The 20,034-nt window shown below is 42.8% G+C and overlaps 1 protein-coding gene across 4 annotated transcripts in view; it reads left to right on the top strand.

Moving 5' to 3' along the window:
• Positions 1–1,146: 1,146 nt before the first annotated feature.
• The window catches only part of PLA2G7 (phospholipase A2 group VII), a 43,242-nt gene continuing 24,354 nt past the window's right edge, over positions 1,147–20,034 (top strand). For 3 of the 4 annotated variants that reach the window (XM_082347630.1, XM_082347631.1, XM_082347629.1), the window contains exon 1: positions 1,599–1,732. The gene's annotated coding sequence lies outside the window, so the exon portion shown is untranslated. Of the gene's footprint in view, positions 1,277–1,598; positions 1,733–20,034 lie in introns of those variants that run through there. The other variant, XM_082347632.1, reaches the window with a different exon arrangement.

Here is a 20,034-nt window from a genome sequence, read left to right as displayed (position 1 = left end):
AGGAAGTCCAGTTAAATTTGAATTTCAAATAAACAACACATAATTTTGAGTATAAGTAGGTTCCAAATATTGTATGGAACCTACTTATACTAAAACCTTTTTGTCGTTTGTCTGAAATTCAAATTTAACTGGGTGTCCTGTATTTCATTTGCTAAATCTGGCAACCCTACCCTGGGGACCTCCTCAGGACATTAACCTGCTAAATGCCAACCAGTCTGACATCCTCAGAGAGAGTGATCTGATTACAGTGGGAGGAAGCACAGAGTTGGCATGGAAAGAAAGAGAGAAAATATTTCATACTTGCCTTCAAGACCTGCTTTCAAAGCCCACCACCTGTTTAGGTGTGATGATGAATTTTCTGATTGTGTCTTCTCAATCTTCATCCTGTCTTAAGGTTAAAGGGAGGAAGTCCTTAGAGACCTCTTGCGTAGGGTATCATGTACCCTTTTAGATTAATATTCTGGGGCAATTTGTTTCATAGGCGGTTATCCCAGGAAGTACAGGCAATTGTCATTAGGCTGAGATAGTCTAAATTTTCACCTATTGTCAGGTTTAAATAAGTCACTGCTTCTTTAAAGATAATGCTATTAGATAGCACTGTGTATGCTCTGTCCTAAGCACTTCACATACATTTGCATTTCATTCTCACAAGGTGCCTCTGACTAATGTACTTTGATTATTTCCATTTTACCTTTGAGGAAGCTGAGAAGCAGAGAGGATAAAGAACTTGCCCAAAGTGACATCACTAATAAGTGTGAGAAAGGAGCTCTAATCCATGCCTTCTTAATCTGGAGTCCTCCAAATAAAAATAAAATAAATTTCATCTACAATCCTGTCAACCTTGCCAAAAAGCCCAAAATCACTAGCTAAAAACATAAAACATTAACTCCACCCATGAATGTCAAACTACTTTCTCTGAGTCTCTAACTGAAGCTTTAAATGAATATTTTAAAATTAGAAAGTTGGATTGAGGAGAAAGCATTGGAAAATGAAGGAAGGAATTTCAGCTAAACCTCAAAGAACTGGGTTTAAGCTGAGCTATGAGATGGCCCCTTTTTACACCATTTCCCCCCCAAGTCATAAAAGCTCTTCCTGATTGCCCTTCACTGTATTTCCACGGAGAAATGAAACTAACTCAGGGGCAGGCCTTCCAAGCCGGAGTATCGTCCGCATAATTTCTAGTTCCAATATACCATAAACCGGAAAGCGGACTGCGCAGTGCATTGCGGATTGCAGATGGAAACAAAGTAACCGGGAATTCAGTGAAACGAGCAAGGTCGGCGCGATGGGGGGTGAATGGAACTGGGAAAGATCTGATCGGAATCGAGTCTGAGAACAGGAACTAGGGGCGCAGCACCCGCTCTCTGCACGCGTGGGTCGGTCCCGCGGGGGGAAGGGGGTTAAGTTAACCCGCGGGTCCAGATTGCAGACCCCCGGCCCTGGGAGGGTGCTGTGTGCGCCGAGCTCGCCCGCGTCCCAGCGCCTCTGCTGGTGGGAGGACGGCGGCCCCAGCTCCTCCCCGTCCCTCCTCCTGCGGCGCCGGGGGAGGTCAGAGTCGGGGCGACCAGACCCCGCGGGGCAGAAGGAGCGCGAAGCCAGCGCGCAGCCCCTCGCCTGCCGCCCCGCGGCCACGGTGACCCGGGGACAGCGGGCAACAGAGCCCGCGGTACCGGCAGCGAGCAAGCAGCAGACGGGGTCGGCGCGCCCGGTCCCGGTTCCCGGCGGCGCCCGGGTGAGGAGGGACCCCGGGGCGGGTGGGAGCCGGGGGCTGCCGCCGGCTGGGGGGCTGGGAGATTGCGGGCTGAGAGGATGGGGATGGGAGGATGGGGGAGGCTGGGGGCTGGAGGGCTGGGAACCCGCCCGCACCCACCTCCAAGCCGGAGCTGGGCTCGCCTTCCCTGCCGCCCTCCGAACAACTCTGGGATCTTTGCGGGGAGGGTGATGGAATTCGAACCCAGTTCTCCCAAACCTTTTCCCCGGGGAGCAACCCCTAAGAATTGGGTGCTGAGAGGGAATCCTGACAGGGGAACCCGGAGCACAGGGAGTTTTCTTATCTGTGGGTCTACACACACACACACACACAACCACACACACGAGGGTTGCTCCTTCCGGAGCCCAGTTCCGAGAAGCTGCTGTATGATCTGAATGACAAAGCCGTCCCTCTCTGCTCCGCTCACTTACTCCGCATGTCCCAGAGCTCCAGGCTGCAGCCCAGATAAGATCTCGGCTGCGCTACCCTGAGTCTGGGGGAGGCTTGGTTTTTTTGTTTTTGTTTTTAAATTAATTAATTAATTTTTTTATTTTTGGCTGTGTTGGGTCTTCGTTTCTGTGCGACGGCTTCCTCTAGTTGCGGCGAGCGCGGGCCACTCTTCATGGCGGTGCGCGGGCCTCTCACTATGGTGGCCTCTCTTGTTGCGGAGCACAGGCTGCAGACGCGCAGGCTCAGTAGTTGTGGCTCACGGGCCCAGTTGCTCCGCGGCAGTGGGATCTTCCCAGACCAGGGCTCGAACCCGTGTCCCCTGCATTAGCAGGCAGATTCTCAACCACTGCGCCACCAGGGAAGCCCAAGGCTTGTTTTTAAAAAGCCAAACAGAACCAGAAAGCAGAGAACAGGGAAGCCCAAGGCCTGTTTTGTTGTTTTGTTTTGTTTTTAAGTTATACAATTTTAATTAATTAATTAATTTATTTATGGCTGTGTTGGGTCTTCGTTTCTATGCGAGGGCTTTCTCTAGTTGCGGCAAGCGGGGGCCACTCTTCATCGCGGTGCGCGGGCCTCTCATTATCGCGACCTCTCTTGTTGCAGAGCACAGGCTCCAGACGCACAGGCTCAGTAATCGTGGCTCACGGGCCTAGTCGCTCTGCGGCATGTGGGATCTTCCCAGACCAGGGCTGGAACCCGTGTCCCCTGCATTGGCAGGCAGATTCTCAACCACTGCGCCACCAGGGAAGCCCCCAAGGCTTGTTTTTAAAAAGCCAAACAGAACCAGAAAGCAGAGAACATTCTCTTCCCCATCATCACCTGGAGCCTCTCATAGACCTTTCTAGCTCTAAAAACGAAAAGGTCAGGCTTTCATTCAGACCTCTTGTTTCTGGGGTGTCTGTGGAAATGAGAGGAAGGAGGAGGGAGAGGTGTGTGGGCTCATAAAAGGGAGCTGGGAGCCCTTGAAGGACTTAGTTGTTCAGGTTCGAGAGGGATTTGTGTTAACAAATCAGTCTTGCACAAATTACCTTTGACCCCAATAAGAATGCTGAGCCAGGAGGTTGGTTTATGAGTAGGAGCCGGGAAATGCATCCCTTCAAAGTGTTGACAGTTACAAAGCCCTGGGACCTAATCTTGGGCTAACACTGAACTAAGGGATCCTAGCATTAAGTATTGGCCTGGTCCATAGGAAGGGGAAGGGGATGGCCTTCTCTTTTTTTTTAAATTTAATTTAATTTATCTATTTTTTATACAGCAGGTTCTTATTAGTTATCCATGTTATACATATTAATGTATATATGTCAATCCCAATCTCCCAGTTCATCCCACCACCACCCCCCCACTTTCCCCCCTTGGTGTCCATACATTTATTCTCTACATCTCTGTCTCTATTGCTGCCTTGCAAACCAGTTCATCTGTACCATTTTTCTATATTCCACATATATGCGTTAATATACGATATTTGTTTTTCTCTTTCTGACTTACTTCACTCTGTATGACAGTCTCTAGGTCTATCCGTGTCTCTACAAATGACCCAATTTCATTCCTTTTTATGGCTGAGTAATATACCATTGTATATACATGTACCACATCTTCTTTGTCCATTCATCTGTCAATGGGCATTTAGGTTGCTTCCATGACCTGGCTATTGTAAATAGTGCTGCAATGAATATTGGGGTTCATGTGTCTTTTTGAATTATGGTTTTCTCTGTGTGTATGCCCAGTAGTGGGATTGCTGGGTCATATGGTAATTCTATTTTTAGTTTTTTAAGGAACCTCCATGCTGTTCTCCATAGTGACTGTATCAATTTACATTCCCACCAACAGTGCAAGAGGGTTCCCTTTTCTCTACACCCTCTCCAGCATCTGTTGTTTGTAGATTTTCTGATGATGCCCATTCTAACTGCTGTGAGGTGATACCTCATTGTAGTTTTGATTTGCATTTCTCTAATAGTGATGTTGAGCAGCTTTTCATGTGTCTCTTGGCCATCTGTATGTCTTCTTTGGAGAAATGTCTATTTAGGTCTTCTGCCCATTTTTTGATTGAGTTGTTTGTTTTTTAATATTGAGCTGCATGAGCTGTTTATATATTTTGGAGATTAACCCTTTGTCCGTTGATTCGTTTGCAGATATTTTCTCTCATTCTGAGGGTTGTCTTTTTCTCTTGTTTATAGTTTCCTTTGCTGTGCAAAAGCTTTTAAGTTTCATTAGGTCCCATTTGTTTACTTTTGTTTTTATTTCCATTACTGTAGGAGGTGGGTCAAAAGAGATCTTGCTGTGATTTATGTCAAAGAGTGTTCTTCCTATGTTTTCCTCTAAGAGTTTTATCATGTCCACTCTTACATTTAGATCTTTAATCCATTCTGAGTTTATTTTTCTATATGGTGTTAGGGAGTGTTCTAATTTCATTCTTTTGCACGTACCTGTCCAGTTTTCCCAGCACCACTTATTGAAGAGACTGTCTTTTCTCCATTGTATATCATTGCCTCCTGTATCATAGATTAGTTGACCATAGGTGCGTGGGTTTATCTCTGGGCTTTCCATCTTGTTCCACTGATCTATATTTCTGTTTTTGTGCCATACCATATTGCCTTGATTACTGTATCTTTGTAGTATAGTCTGAAGTCAGGGAGTCTGATTCCTCCACCTCCGCTTTTTTCCCTCAAGACTGCTTTGGCTATTCGGGGTCTTTTGTGTCTCCATACAAATTTTAATATTTCTTGTTCTAGTTCTGTAAAAAATGCCATTGGTAATTTGATAGGGATTGCATTGAATCTGTAGATTGCTTTGGGTAGTATAGTCATTTTCACAAGACTGATTCTTCCAATCCAAGAACATCATATATCTCTCCATCTGTTTGTGTCATCTTTGATTTCTTTCATCAGTGTCTTATAGTTTTCTGAGTACAGGTCTTTTACCTCCTTAGGTAGGTTTATTCCTAGGTATTTTATTCTTTTTGTTGCAATGGTGAATGGGATTGTTTCCTTAATTTCTCTTTCTGATCTTTCATTGTTACTGTATAGGAATGCAAGAGATTTCTGCACATTAATTTTGTATCCTGCAACTTTACCAAATTCACTGATTAGCTCTAGTAGTTTTCTGGTGGCATCTTTAGGATTCTCTATGTTTAGTATCATGTCATCTGCAAACAGTGACAGTTTTACTTGTTCTTTTCCAATTTGTATTCCTTTTATTTCTTTTTCCTCTCTGATTGCTGTGGCTAGGACTTTCAAAACTATGTTGAATAATAGTGGCAAGAGTGGACATCCTTGTCTTATTCCTGATCTTAGAGGAAATGCTTTCAGTTTTTCACCATTGAGAATGATGTTTGCTGTGGGTTTGTCCTATATGGTCTTTATTATGTTGAGGTAGTTTCCCTTTGTGCCCACTTTCTGGAGAGTTTTTATCATAAATAGGTGTTGAATTTTGTCAAAAGCTTTTTCTGCATCTGTTGAGATGATCGTATGTTTTTCTTCAGTTTGTTAATATGGTGTATCACATTGATTGATTTGCATATATTGAAGAATCCTTGCATCCTAGGGATAAATCCCACTTGATCATGGTGGATGATCCATTTAATGTGTTGTTGGATTCTGTTTGCTAGTATTTTGTTGAGGATTTTTGCATGTATATTCATCAGTGGTATTGGTCTGTAATTTTCTTTTTTTGTAGTATCTTTGTCTGGTTTTGGTGTCAGGGTGATGGTGGCCTTGTACAATGAGTTTGGGAGTGTTCCTTCCTCTGCAATTTTTTGGAAGAGTTTGAGAACGATGGGTGTGAGCTCTTCTCTAAATGTTTGATAGAATTCACCTGTGAAGCCCTCTGGTCCTGGACTTTTGTTTGTTGGAAGGTTTTTAATCACAGTTTCAATTTCATCACTTGTGATTGGTCTGTTCATATTTTCTATTTCTTCCTGGTTCAGTCTTGGAAGGTTATACCTTTGTAAGAATTTGTCCATTTCTTCCAGGTTGTCCATTTTATTGGCATAGAGTTGCTTGTAGTAGTCTCTTATGATGCTTTGTATTTCTTTGGTGTCCTTTTTCATTTCTAATTTTATTGATTTGAGTCCTCTCCCTCTTTTTCTTGATGAGTCTGACTAAAGGTTTATAAATTTTGTTTATCTTCTCAAAGAACCTTTAGGTGGTAAGGTAGATTGTTCATTTGAGATTTTTCTTGTTTCTTGAGGTAGGCTTGTGTTGCTATAAAATTCCCTCTTAGAACTGGTTTTGCTACATCCCATAGGTTTTGGATCATCGTGTTTTCATTGTCATTTGTCTCTAGGTATTTTTTGATTTCCTCTTTGATTTCTTCAGTGATCTCTTAGTTATTTAGGAACGTATTGTTTAGCCTCCATGTGTTTGTTTTTTACGGTTTTTTTCCCTGTAATTTATTTCTAATCTCATAACGTTGTGGTCGGAAAAGATGCTGGATATGATTTCAATTTTCTCAAATTTACCGAGGCTTGATTTGTGACCCAAGATGTGATCTATCCTGGAGAATGTTCCATGTGCACTTGAGAAGAAAGTGCAATCTGCTGTTTTCGGATGGAATGCCCTATAAATATCAACTAAATCTATCTGGTCTATTGTGTCATTTAAAGCTTGTGTTTCCTTATTAATTTTCTGTCTGGATGATCTGTCCAGTGGTGTAAGTGAAGTGTTAAGTTCCCCCACTATTGTTCTGTTACTGTCGATTTCCTCTTTTATAGCTGTTAGCATTTGCCTTATGTATTGAGTTGCTTCTATGTTGGGTGCATATATATTTATAATTGTTACATCTTCTTCTTGAATTGATCCCTTGGTCATTGATCATTATGTAGTGTCCTTCCTTGTCTCTTATAACATTCTTTATTTTAAAGTCTATTTTATCTGATATGACTATTGCTACTCCAGCTTTCTTTTGATTTCCATTTGCATGGAATCTCTTTTTCCATCCCCTCACTTTCAGTCTGTATGTGTCCCTAGGTCTGAAGTGGGTCTCTTATAGACAGCATATATACGGGTCTTGTTTTTGTATCCATTCAGCCAGTCTATGTCTTTCAGTTGGAGCATTTAATCCATTCACATTTAAGGTAATTATCAATATGTATGTTCCTATTACCATTTTCTTAATTGCTTTGGGTTTGGTTTTGTAGGTCCTTTTCTTCTCTTGTGTTTCCCACTTAGAGAAGTTAGCATTTGTTGTAGAGCTGTTTGGTGGTGCTGAATTCTTGTAGCTTTCGCTTGTCTGTAAAGCTTTTGATTTCTCTGTCAAATCTGAATGAGATCCTTGCCCAGTAGAGTAATCTTGGTTGTAGGTTCTTCCCTTTCATCACTTTGAATATATCGTGCCACCCCGTTCTGGCCTGTAGAGTTTCTGCTGAGAAATCAGCTGTTAACCTTATGGGAGTTCCCTTGTATGTTATTTGTCGTTTTTCCCTGTTGCTTTTAATATTTTTCTTTGTCTTTAGTTTTTGTCAGTTTAATTACCATGTATCTTGGCGTGTTTCTCCTTGGGTTTATCTTGCCTGGGACTCTCTGTGCTTTCTGGACTTGGGTGGCTATTTTCTTTCCCATGTTAGGGAAGTTTTCGACTATAATCTCTTCAAATATTTTCTTGGGTCCTTTCTCTTTCTCTTCTCCTTCTGGGACCCCTATCATGCAAATGTTGGTGCATTTAATGTTGTCCCAGAGGTCTCTTATACTGGCTTCATTTCTTTTCATTCTTTTTTCTTTATTCTGTTCCACAGCAGTGAATTCCACCATTCTGTCTTCCAGGTCACTTACCCATTCTTCTGCCTCAGTTATTCTGTGATTGATTCCTTGTAGTGTATTTCTCATTTCAGTTACTGTATTGTTTGTTCTGTAATTCTTCTAGGTGTTTGTACTTTAATTCTTCTAGGTCTTTGTTAAACATTTCTTGCATCTTCTCGATCTTTGCCTCCATTCTTTTTCTGAGGTCCTGGATCATCTTCACTATCATTACTCTGAATTCTTTTTCTGGAAGGTTGCCTATCTCCACTTCATTTAGTTGTTTTTCTGGGGTTTTATCTTGTTCCTTCATCTGGTACATAGTCCTCTGCCTTTTCATTTTGTCTATCTTTCTGTGAATGTGGTTTTCGTCCCACAGGCTGCAGGATTGTAGTTGCTCTTGCTTCTGCTGTCTGCCCTCTGGTGGATGAGGCTATCTAAGAGGCTTGTGAAAGCTTCCTGATGGGAGGGACTGGTGGTGGGTAGAGCTGTGTGTTGCTCTGGTGGGCAGAGCTCAGTAAAACTTTAATCTGCTTGTCTGCTGATGGTTGGGGCTGGGTTCCCTCCCTGTTGGTTGTTTGGCCTGAGGCCACCCAGCACTGGAGCCTACCCAGCTCTTTGGTGGGGCTAATGGCAGACTCTGGGAGGGCTCACGCCAAGGAGTACTTCCCAGAACCTCCACTGCCAGTGTCCTTGTCCCCACAGTGAAACAGAGCCACCCCCCCCCCCCCGCAGGAGACCCTCCAACACTAGCAGGTAGGTCTGGTTCAATCTCCTATGCGGTCACTGCTCCTTCCCCTGGGTCCCGATGTGCACACTACTTTGTGTGTGCCCTCCAAGAGTGGGGTCTCGAAGTCCTGCAATCAATTCCCACTAGGTTTCAAAGTCTGATTCTCTAGGAATTCCTCCTCTAGTTGCCGGACCCCCGGGTTGGGGAGCCTGACGTGGGGCTCAGAACCTTCACTCCAGTGGGTGGGCTTCTGTGGTATAATTGTTCTCCAGTTTGTGAGTCACCCACCCAGTGGTTATGGGATTTGATTTTATTGTGATTGCGCCCCTCGTACCGTCTCAATGCGGCTTCTCCTTTGTCTTTGGATGTGGGGTATCTTTTTTGGTGAGTTCCAGTGTCTTCCTGTCGATGATTGTTCAGCAGTTAGTTGTGATTCCGGTGCTCTCGCCAGAGGGAGTGAGCACATGTCCTTCTACTCCGCCATCTTGAACCAATCCCCAACTGCTTATTCTTTGTGATTAAATATGAGGTGAGGTTACCAGCTCCCCCAAGCACATGTGGCATGTGATGGGCAGAGTGAGTGACAGTGTAACATTCTGCACGGTCTGAGCCATAGCAGCATTCAGAATCCCACCGACACAGAAGTCCTGCTGACTGCGGCTCGGGGATGGCCTTCGGGCCACCAGGAGGCACAGGTGAGCTGCCAGCACCCGCTGATTTCCTCGGGGACGGTGTTCTGGCAGCCCTGCCAAAGCTGGTGAGAGAGCTGCAGACTTGGCTTCCTCCAGCTGCTGTTTCTGATCTCAGGTAACCTCGGCCTGCAGCGGCTTGAGGCAGGATTTCGTTTCCCGCCAGAGACTGAAGTCAGGCGGGGGCAGTGAGCTCTGAATCTTAGCCACTAGACCAGTGGCCAGTGACAAGCCCCTGGCCTGTGTGGCTTTGCAGAAAATGAATTTCCACAGAGAAACGGAAAGTAGTGAAACAAGCAAAGTGTGTATTAGGAGGAAAAAAGAGTACGTGTGGATACGCACACAGGCAGGCTCAGAGACAGAGTTGCGCCCTCATGGTAGCTTGAATCTACTCATATGGGGCATTTCTTCTGGGTTTCCCTTGGCCAATCATCTTCCTTTGCCTGGTTCTGAGTCCGTATTTGGGTTATCTCAGGGCCCTCCCATGTGCGCATGGGCATCTTTTAGCCAAGATGGATTCTAGTGAAGAGGCCTATGGGTAGGTTGACACTGCTCCCTTTTTGACCTCCAAGGAGACTTTCTGTGCATGTATAGTTGGGAAGGTCTCCTTGACCTCTAGAATGAAGAATATGTGGTCTCTTATCTGGGCAGGGCTTAGCTCCTTCTGCTTTTCCTCTTAGAGAATCTCTCCACAGGGGACAAACTTCAGCTGTTCAGCCTGGGGCCCATCTATCTCCTGCCTCACTTCCACTTGTCACACGTGGGCACTGAACGTTGGCTCCCCTTCCCAGACGTTTGTGCAGGAGCTGCTGCCCTGGCTGGGGAGGTGATTTACAGTTGAGAAATCCACACTGAGGTGTCAAAGGGCTTGCCCAGCACCCCGAGGAGTTTCCTGCAAGCAGAACCCTGAGCACCTGGTTCCTCACTTCCCCTCCACTGTGTGTCTGTGCCCTTCGCACATCAACTGTGGGGAATACGTGTTCCATCACCCAGTTAGGTTTGTGGTCCCACACTATTTATCACCCTCTTTGAGGCTCTCAGAATAGAGCATCAAGGAAAGCGCTAGCTCGGTGCCTGGGCAACTGGAATGAGCCTGGGAATGTCAGCTGGAGTTAGGAATCTGGATATTTCCTGGAAAGGAAGATGATCCTGAGGTTATTTACACCTTGGCTCATCTTAAGCCTGAATTTTTTTCAAGACCCTTTGATAGTCGGCTTGACGGACTTCTTGAGACATTGAGAAATTTCCATAAAAGTGAAGCATTGAAGAGAAAGTAACGAGTGAAGAGAAACTGAAGGGGAACCTTTAGCTCTAAAATCATGCTATTCCAAAATTTCCAGAATTTTGAGGAAGCTTTGTAGTTTGAAGGGATGGGCCGTGGGTTCTTACTGCCTTTCTCTATGAAGCCAGGCACCTGTTCTGTGTCTTGTCACTTTGCTCCACATTACAGGAGTGACTCACAACACACTAATAGACACAGTCTAATATATATAGGCTTGTAGTTTAAAAAAATAAATGTAGCCGTTGAAGAGAAAGAAAAAATCTACTATACAAATAGGTACCAATTGAATTAAGTGAGCTAGTTGATTCCAAGTACAAGCTTCGTTCATTCCTTCATTGACTTCAAGAAATCTTTATTGAGCACCTACAATGTGCCAGGCGCTGAGTCTAGCACAGTGATTAGGGCGGATGCGTTCTCTGTTGTCATGGAGTTCACATTCTATATAAAACTGAGGGATGAGCAAGGTCAATTCAGAAAGGACTAGATGTCTTGAAGAAAAGGAAACAGAGTGCTGTGATAGAGTATTGTGGAGTATGTGTGTGTGTGTGTGTGTGTGTGTGTGTGTGTGTGTGTGTGATGGGCAGTTGGGAGGAGTCCGGCCTCTTGGATTGGGTTTTGAGGAGAGACTTTTCTGAGAGATGGCTTTGGGATGAGCCCCCAGAAGATGGGCAGGCAGCTCTGGTGAAGGGAACCACAGGCACACAGTGCTGGGAACAAGCTTGACGTGTTCCAGGCACAACTGGAGGGAAGTGTGTCTGGAGCAGGTGAGGGAGAGGGGGTCAGAGGCGTGAGGTTGAGGGACGGGGGTCCAGGTCATGTAGAGATTTGGAGGCTGAGGTAAACAGTCTGGACATCTGTTTCAAAAGCAATGGATAGCCTAGAGCAGAGGCGTGACTTGATAGATTTACATTTTTCTCAGGGGTTCCTCCGGGTGCCCTGTCGGGGATGGATTATAGGGCGAGAAGAGGAGAGGTGAGGAAATCAGCACCAGGGTTATTTATTATGGGGACATGGCGGAGGGTGGGAGCAGTAGGTGGGCAGAAGCTGTGTTTCTGGGCAGAATGGGAAGTCAATGTTTCTCTCTCAAATTTCCCATCTCCATAATGAGATGACATTGCTACATCTGCCCCACTCATCTTGTAAAAAGAAATAATCTAATGACTATGCTCTTTAAAGTATGCAAGATTTTACTATTCTAATTTGCTAATATGATGCTACTTTGAATTCCTCGTGCTTCATTTGCAAAAATTTTATAATAATCTCAATGTCTTTTTCTTTATTCTTTTCAATAAATATAGTTTATTATACATAAAAAAATATTTTGCTCTGCTCAGAGCATTGGAAAACCTTAACCAAGAGTTACTAATAAAACACACCATCGTAGAACGCAGGGAAATTAATGCTAACGTAATAGCAGGCTTACTTTTCTTTTCCTCTTCCATCAAAAATTTTAATGTGGAATAAAAAGTAGTTCATTAAACTTTGATATTCACCATTAAGTAAGATTCAGAAATGAGCGATGGGTGATTAAAAGGCACAAACTTCCAGTTATAAAATAAATAAGCTCTGGGGATATTATGTACAGCATAGTGATTATAGTTAATAATACTGTATTGTATAGCCAGCTTACTTTTAAAACTTGAATGTGATCAGATAAAATTCAAAATAGAAGCTGGAAACTGGAACTATTTTTTTTTAAGTTAGCAGATTTGCCTTTGTCCTGGCTATGGCTGGGTACAGATATCTGTGTGTGCAAAGATGTTGATAATTGGAAATCTATATGTGGCAGCAGAATTTCTGGAGGGGGCTGGGAACCAGAGTTGAATAGGATTTTTTCCCTTAGCGAAGCATCCTTTCTCTGAGGAAACTCTTGAACTTTCCCTAGTTGATCTCTGACTCAATTTCAGGAGGGCAGGCAAGAGTTTTGAAGTTGTTTACCCACTGGGGTAGGACTGACTTTCTCAGTGGGCCAGACAGATACCTGCCACAGTGAGGCAACCCTGTTTCTCCTTCCTGCCTCATTTTGACATGCAACTTACTACAAGGAGACGCCTCTGTTTAGAAGAAAATAGAAGCCCTTTCCTCATTTACATCGTGTGCAGTGGAAGATGCGGTTCTTAGTGACTTAATGGGCGCCCGGTTACCTTCCCTTGTCAGACTCCATTAATTATTTGTTGGTCGGTGCGTCTGAATTTCAGCTTGAAGTGGCCAGGCTGGTGATTCGAATTGCAGACAAAATGTGACCGTAATTCTAGAATCTGTACATTTTCTCTCCTGCCATATTTACCATCATAGGCCCTTAGGGTTGGGGGTGGTTAGGGCATCTTTAAGAGAGAGGCTACAGTTTCTCCTGGAGGCCACAAGTCTATTCTGTTTGACTTATATAATGCTTTGAAATATTGAATTAGGTGCTCTTTAAAAATCAGCCGGTTTTACACACAAATATGGTTTTCCAGCTTTACTGGACCTGGTAACATGGAACTCTCATTCCAACATGGCAGTAATTAACTGGAGTAGAGGCGGGCCCTTTCAGATGACCCCATCTGCACAGCCCTACCACTGCTTTTTCTATCACACACGTCCTGTTGAGCTCATTTCAGTTACCTGGCTGGGAACCTTATAGACTTCTGATCTTGAACCTCAGGTTTAGGGTTATCTAGTCCGGCCTGTCTAATCCACATTCCAATCCACAGGAATTCCTTTTCCAATATCCTTGATGGTGTTCCCCAGACCTGCATTTAAACTGCTCCTCTGATAGAGAGAATATGGTACTTGTCGAAAAGCTCCCGCTAACAGAGTTCTGCAGTCTGGGTGCATATAGAACACGTCCCTTTTCCATAGAACTGGAGCTGCCACGTTGCCATCCGGGTTTTCCCCAGAGTAAACATCCCTGGTTCCTTTAACAACTCCTCATGTGACTTGTTGCCTTGTTCCCTCATCAGCCTGGTTATTGTTGGGTTATTGTCTCTTTGAATAAACTTTCATTTGTCAAAGTCCTTAAAGCCCCACCAGTTCCATAAGATGTGGTTTAACTGGCGTGGAATGTACCAGAATGCTTCCAGTATGGCAGCAAACTGCCCAGGGAGCTTAGATAACTTCCCATTTGTGACTTGAAAGCCAGCCGTATAGGGCGCCAAACATCTAGACATTTGCAAACTGGAGGCAAATGTGTTCCCGTGTCCAAAATGTGAGTAGAGTCAAGTAATTTTATTTTACTTGGAGCCGTTAAGTACTTGTATTTATAAATACTTCTAAAATTAAATTGCTTCCACAACAGGGAACTGCTTCTTCTTTTGTTTTTTTGGCCATATCTCTTTTCTTAGGTCGTGAAACGATTACCCACGAGTTGTATCAACTGTGCCCAAGATAAGAGGCTTTAGATTTTTTTGCAGAAGTCACTTGCGTGTTACGTGTTTGGGATAATGTCCATATTAAGTTTTGATTCCATTAGCTAGTATGGTAGAAAGAAAATAATATTAATACAGTAGGTATTATCTTTTCTCTTTCCTAGTCTCAATATTAGCCAGTATGAAGTAGGAAATTTTTGCCGATGCTTTTAAATGGAATCATATATCTTCACTAAAGGTGGAACCTCTGAGTCCAACCCCAACTATGCACCCCTACCTTTTTCAGCATCCCTGGCATGGGACTTGTTAGCCTTGCTAGAATCCTTCTCATGACAGAGAAGTCTCTCTACATTGTGAGGTATACATCCTAAATGGCCTGATTATTTTAAAAGCTCTTCCTTGTATTGACCAGGCATCTGCCTCCCTATAGGCTGTTTCAGAATGGAATAAATATTTCTTTATTATTAAACAAAAATATGGTTTCACCTGCATCCCTTTATACCAGGGTTTCTCAATCTTGGCATTATTTATATTTTGAGCCGTATGTGTCTGTGTTGTGGGTCTGTCCTATGCATTGGAGGATGTTTAGTGGCATCCCTGGCCTCTGCCCACCAGATGCCAGTAGCAGTGGCCTCCAAGTTGTGACAACCAAAAATGCCTCCAGACATTCCCAAATGTCATCTGGGGAACAAATTTGCCCTAGTTAAGAATTACTGCTGTAAGATAATGTTCTAGCTGCCTTTAGCCTGTTTCAGAATGAAGTAAATATTTTTTCTTTATCAAACAAGGATATAATTGCTTAAAAACATTGCTTATAGAAAAATGTATGAGGTCACATCTAATTATGAACAGGAGTTTTTAATACTTCCTGAGCAGGGGAGGGAATGGATATAAAGTAACAGACATTTGGACTGTCAAAATTACATGTTTCTGTAATTTTTGAATTTTTAAACGACTATGCAACATCAATGTAAAATAACAACAAAGGATACTGCAAGTAAAAAAATAGTAATAAATTGCTTAGAAATCATGGATGGAAGATTGACAATCTCCTGCTTCATGCTACTGTAAAATATCTGAAGCAGAAGATTTTATCTTCTTCCTCAATTACTGTTTGGTATTGGGTCCATCTTGAAATATATAAGCCACCTTCTTTGACTTTAGTTGAAAGTAAATTGTCTTATTTGCTCTCTGTTCCCTTTCTGTAACTTTATATGCTCTGCATTAGCTTTCCATTGCTGCTGCAACAATTTATCACAAATGTATTGGCTTAAAGCAACGCACATTTATTATCTGACAATTCTGTAGGTCAGAAGTCTAACATGGCCTCACCGGGCCAAGATTAATGTGTTTAAGGCTGTATTCCTTTCTGGAGGCTCCAGGGAGAATCTGTCTCCTTACCTTTTCCAGATTTTAGAGGTCTCCCATATTCCTTGGACCTTCCTGCATCTTCAAAGCCAGTGATGATGGGTTGAATTTTCACATTTCATCACCCTGACCTTCTTTTCTGCCAACCTCTCCCACTTTTAAGGACCCTTGTGATGACACTGGGCCCACCTGGATAATCCAGGATAACCTCCCTATTTTAAAGTCAACTATTTAGCAACCTTAATTCCACCTGCAACCTTAATTCCCCTTTGCCATGTAACCTAACATATTCAGAGGTTCTGGGGATTAGGATGTGGGCATTTTTTGCAGGGAGGAGAGTATCATTATTTTGACTGCCATACCCTCTCATTCTAAAAGTTAAACAGGAAGAATTTGACAGAGTACTGATACTTATGAAAGAGCATTTACTTTCCTCTTTACCAGTGACAGAAGAGTTAAGACGCATGCATGCCCTAATCTCTGGCCAGAACTTCTCGGAGTTATTCATCAGCTCTTGACAGATATTCTGGACTTGAGAGTGGACATTTCTCCTGTTTTGGGTTTTTTTGATGTGGACCATTTTTAAAGTCTTTATTGAGTTTGTTACAATATTGCTTCTGTTTTATGTTTTGTTTGGTTTTTGGTTTTTGGCCCCAAGGCATGTGGGATCTTAGCTCCCCTACCAGGGATTGAACCCTCACCCCCTGCATCAGAAAGCTAAGTCTTAACCACTGGACCACCAGGGAAGTCCCTCACGTGTTGTTTTGGTTTGCCTTTTGTTTCAAAAAGGGAAATAATGCCTGATGAGAATTTAACAGTGACATACGGGAAAATAGGATTAGCAGAGGTCATGGTGGTATATGGAGATCTCAGCTGGGATGTAAAAGAACAAGTAGGAAATGGTGGTTTCAGCAGTAGACAGGAAATCCACAGAAGAAAGGCAAAGATGATACCCACTTTCAAATGGATTTAAATAGAATGTGTTCTCTGAGCTCTCAATTAAAGATCTTGATCTACCAGGATGATATTTTATTTAGTGGTCCAGGAGCCAGAATTGAAGAAAATGATTTTCAGGTTTACTATTTTAAAAATTGTTGATTTTTTGCAATAAGCATTCTCATTGATTTAAAATATTGGAAAAGAAAAGTAGAAAGAAGTATAAAAAAATTACCTTTAGTTTCTAACTATACAAAGCTCTCTAAAGGAGATAAACTTTGTAAACACTTGTATTTCTTTTTATTTTGTTTCTCCTTGTTCTTGTTGTTCTCTTCTCCCCCCGACCCCCTCGTTCTCCTCTTCCACCTCCCCTTCCTCTCCCTCCTCCTCCCCCTCCTCCTGGTTCCTCTTTTCTTTTACCCATCTGGGATCACAGATAATTCTCTTAATTCTCTATATACCATTTTGCTTAATATTAAACGTAAACACTTTTCATGGTCATACAAACTCTTCTTAAATATCCTCTTTAAATTATTTCTTATTAGTAAAGCAATACATTTTATTGTAAAAATTGTGAAGAATTATGGGGAAAAAAACACCCATAATTCCATCACCCTTATTACTTAATATTACTTAATAGTCTTTTCAGTATGAATTTTTACCTGACAATTTTATATTCTTTTTTTAATTAAAATTACATTGTAAACAGTTTCCTAAATCATAAAGAAGTATTTTGTAAATATCATGTTAATAACTGAATATAATCCCATCGATGATATTCTCTTATTGTTTGACATCTGTCGGGTTTTCATGTGTGTTGTATATGTGTGTTGGCTATTCTGGAGTTGGAATAAATGCTGTAGGGCATTACATTTTTAGGATTTTACTTCCCGTGTATAAGATTTGTGTGTGTGTGTGCTGATCTCAGAAATGTGAAAAGTTCAAAGGATATGGACAATTGAAGTCTTGCCAAATTGCCATCCAAAAATCAGGTGCTTATTTATACCCCCACTAGAATTGCTAGCTTTGCTTTGGTAAATTTGGCAGTGTTACAGAATAGGCAAGACCTGTGTTCCCGGCTTTTTGTTTACTAGTTATTGCTGTGTCTGTCCGGTTACATCTTTCTCCAAGAAAAGATTGTATTGGCTAGTGGCGGTGGTAATGGATTTTCATACGTTATGATTATGAAGACTGCTGTGTCAAGGGTTTTAGTGTTGTCACCTTGGATTCTCTGTTCTAAATGTCCAAAGTCAATATTAGACTTTTCAGGGTCCTAGTTCTTCAATGTAAATACATTTCTAACTAAGTTGTACCCCATGGTTGAGAAAAAGGCACTTTTCTGCAGAAAGAGAACTTGGAGAAATAAAAGACTTCTTATGAATTATTCCTCTGTGTCCGGATTCGAGAGCCTCATGGCCATCCTCCCAGAGATCTTAATGACCATCAGAAGGTAAAAGAAGCCAGTGTCCCAGCACACCAGTGACTTGCAGCCAATTATAGTAGTTCTTTTTTCAGAAAAGCAAGAAGCTCTGTTTTCCTTCTAGCAACATGGGAAATGTTTGGTTATATTTACCTAAAATGTGTAATTCTTCTGTAGAAGATGGGTGGCTGCTTATAATAAAATCACATTTTAAAAAAAAAGCTTACTTAAGAAATAAAGCTAGAGAAATTAATCAGAAACCAGAGGAATGTCTTGTTAAGGACCCCCCTCCTCATGTACATAGAACTATGAGAAATTTTAAAAGACGAAGAGTACTGGACCTTTAGCAGAAGAAGCTTCATTCTATTGGGGGAAAAATGGAAAAGAACCCCTACATGGGGTTTTGTATGCTTATGGTAGAAGCCAGCCATACCTTCAGCACTTAGTATTTCGGCACATGGTGCTTAGTAGGTGTTTGAATGGGTGGAAGGGTGAGTGGATGTTCTGGTGGATAGGCTGCTGTGACGATATACACTGCGGGAAAAGTCAGCACCATCAGAGAGGAACACACAGTCCTGTGGGCATTGGGGGGAAGGGTGGGGCTTCAGGCTCCAGACTCCAGCAAGGGCATCATGGGAAGACCCCCAACTAGATGAACTGGAGAATAAGATGAAAGGCAAATGCGGTGATGCATACATATAACACACTGAATGCATTGATGAAGAATTCACATATCTTTGTAAACCGAACAAACAAAGACTACGTATACTGTTAGATACACCTGCCTGCTTAGCAAGAAGGCTCAGAGTTACAGTTATTTGCCTTAAAGTAGATAATTTTCAACCCTGATTCTTTCTGAGGGCGTGGTTTTGTCCCATCTCGTAGGTAAGACAGACCCCTGCCTGTGCCTGCCTGCCCTTTATGTAGCCCAATGGTTCTCAACTGGGGGCAGTTCCCCCCTCCCCAGAGGACACTTGGCAATGTCTGGAGATATTTTTGCTTGTCACAAGTTAGGGGAGAGGGTGCTGCTGCTGGCATCTGGTGAGTAGAAGCCAGAGAAGCTGCTAAACATCCTATGATGCACAGAAGAGCCGTCACAACCAGGAATTACCAGGTCCCAAGTGTCAATGGTGCCAAGGATGAGAAACCCCATGGAATCAGAGCCTGCACCACTGGCCCTGCCTTGGCAATGCAGGAGGACACAGTCACCGGCTTTCAGATCTCTGGGCTCTTTCCTTTCTCAGGATGTAGTCTTGAGAATCTAACCTACTTTGCTTCAAATGGAGGTAATCTGGTTCCTGGGGAAGAAGGGAAAGGGGAACTCATTGAGGGTTGATGGTTGGGCTCTGTGCTGGCATTTTCTCACCTCATCAACCTACAAGATAGGGACTGTACATTCCTTTCCATTGATTAGGAGATTTAGGTTCCAGACATGCAATGACCAGCTAGAGTGGATCCTTCTGATTGTAAACTCAGGCCCTTCCCATTGCCCTGGGAAGCCCCTAGGTCCCCTGTCCAGGATCCACATTCTTCACAGGAGCGCAGATGCTCCTCACCTATAGGGCAGGCCTCACTGCAAACCTGATTGCCTGGTGATCAGGGCACAAGGTCTTCTGGTCCCAACGAGGCCACTAGTTTACTGTGTGGCTCCAGGCAAGTTGCTTCCCCTCTCTGGGCCTCAGTTTCTTTGTATGTAAAACACCGGGATTGGACTAGTTAGTGTCTCCTAGTTTGACCTGAACTAGAGTAGGTTATGTCTATCTTCAGCTAGACCACAAAACTGGGCACTCTTTGAAGCATGTTTTTCTCTTTTGTTTGTCATCCTGCACCTCACCCCCACCCCATACACACACAACACACACACACACACACACACACTGGGACTCCCTTAATTGCCTAGCACAGTGCCTGGCTCATGGGTACTAATTTGAAATTTAATGACCACAAACCACTGATTCTTTCAGGAAGAAAACACACCCCAAACTTTTAAACTGAAACTAAGCATACCTTTCTCCTAAAATTAGTGCTCTAAAGCAAAGTCTCAGATCCAACATTGTCCCTGAATTGGACCTAAAATATCTAAGGGTGTATCTTCTTTCTGACAGGAAGCCAGGCTTTTAGATTTAGTCGCCCCAGGAAAGAGCTATGGTTTTGTTTCTTTTCTTTTCTTTTTTTCCTATTCAAGTGATGCATGTTCACTCTTGACAAATTAGAAAAAGAATACTAAAATCACCTATAATCCTACCCCTTAAATGTAACCACTGAGGATATTCTGGCTTTATATTCATCTAGATTTTTTTTTCTATTGGTGTATAAATGTACATATTTAAGTA

This window comes from Balaenoptera borealis (assembly GCF_965194805.1).
Source record: "Balaenoptera borealis genome assembly, chromosome: 12".
NCBI classification, from domain to species: Eukaryota; Metazoa; Chordata; class Mammalia; order Artiodactyla; family Balaenopteridae; genus Balaenoptera; species Balaenoptera borealis.
Note: the sequence above shows the minus strand (reverse complement) of the source record. Positions and strands in the feature narration are given on the sequence as shown.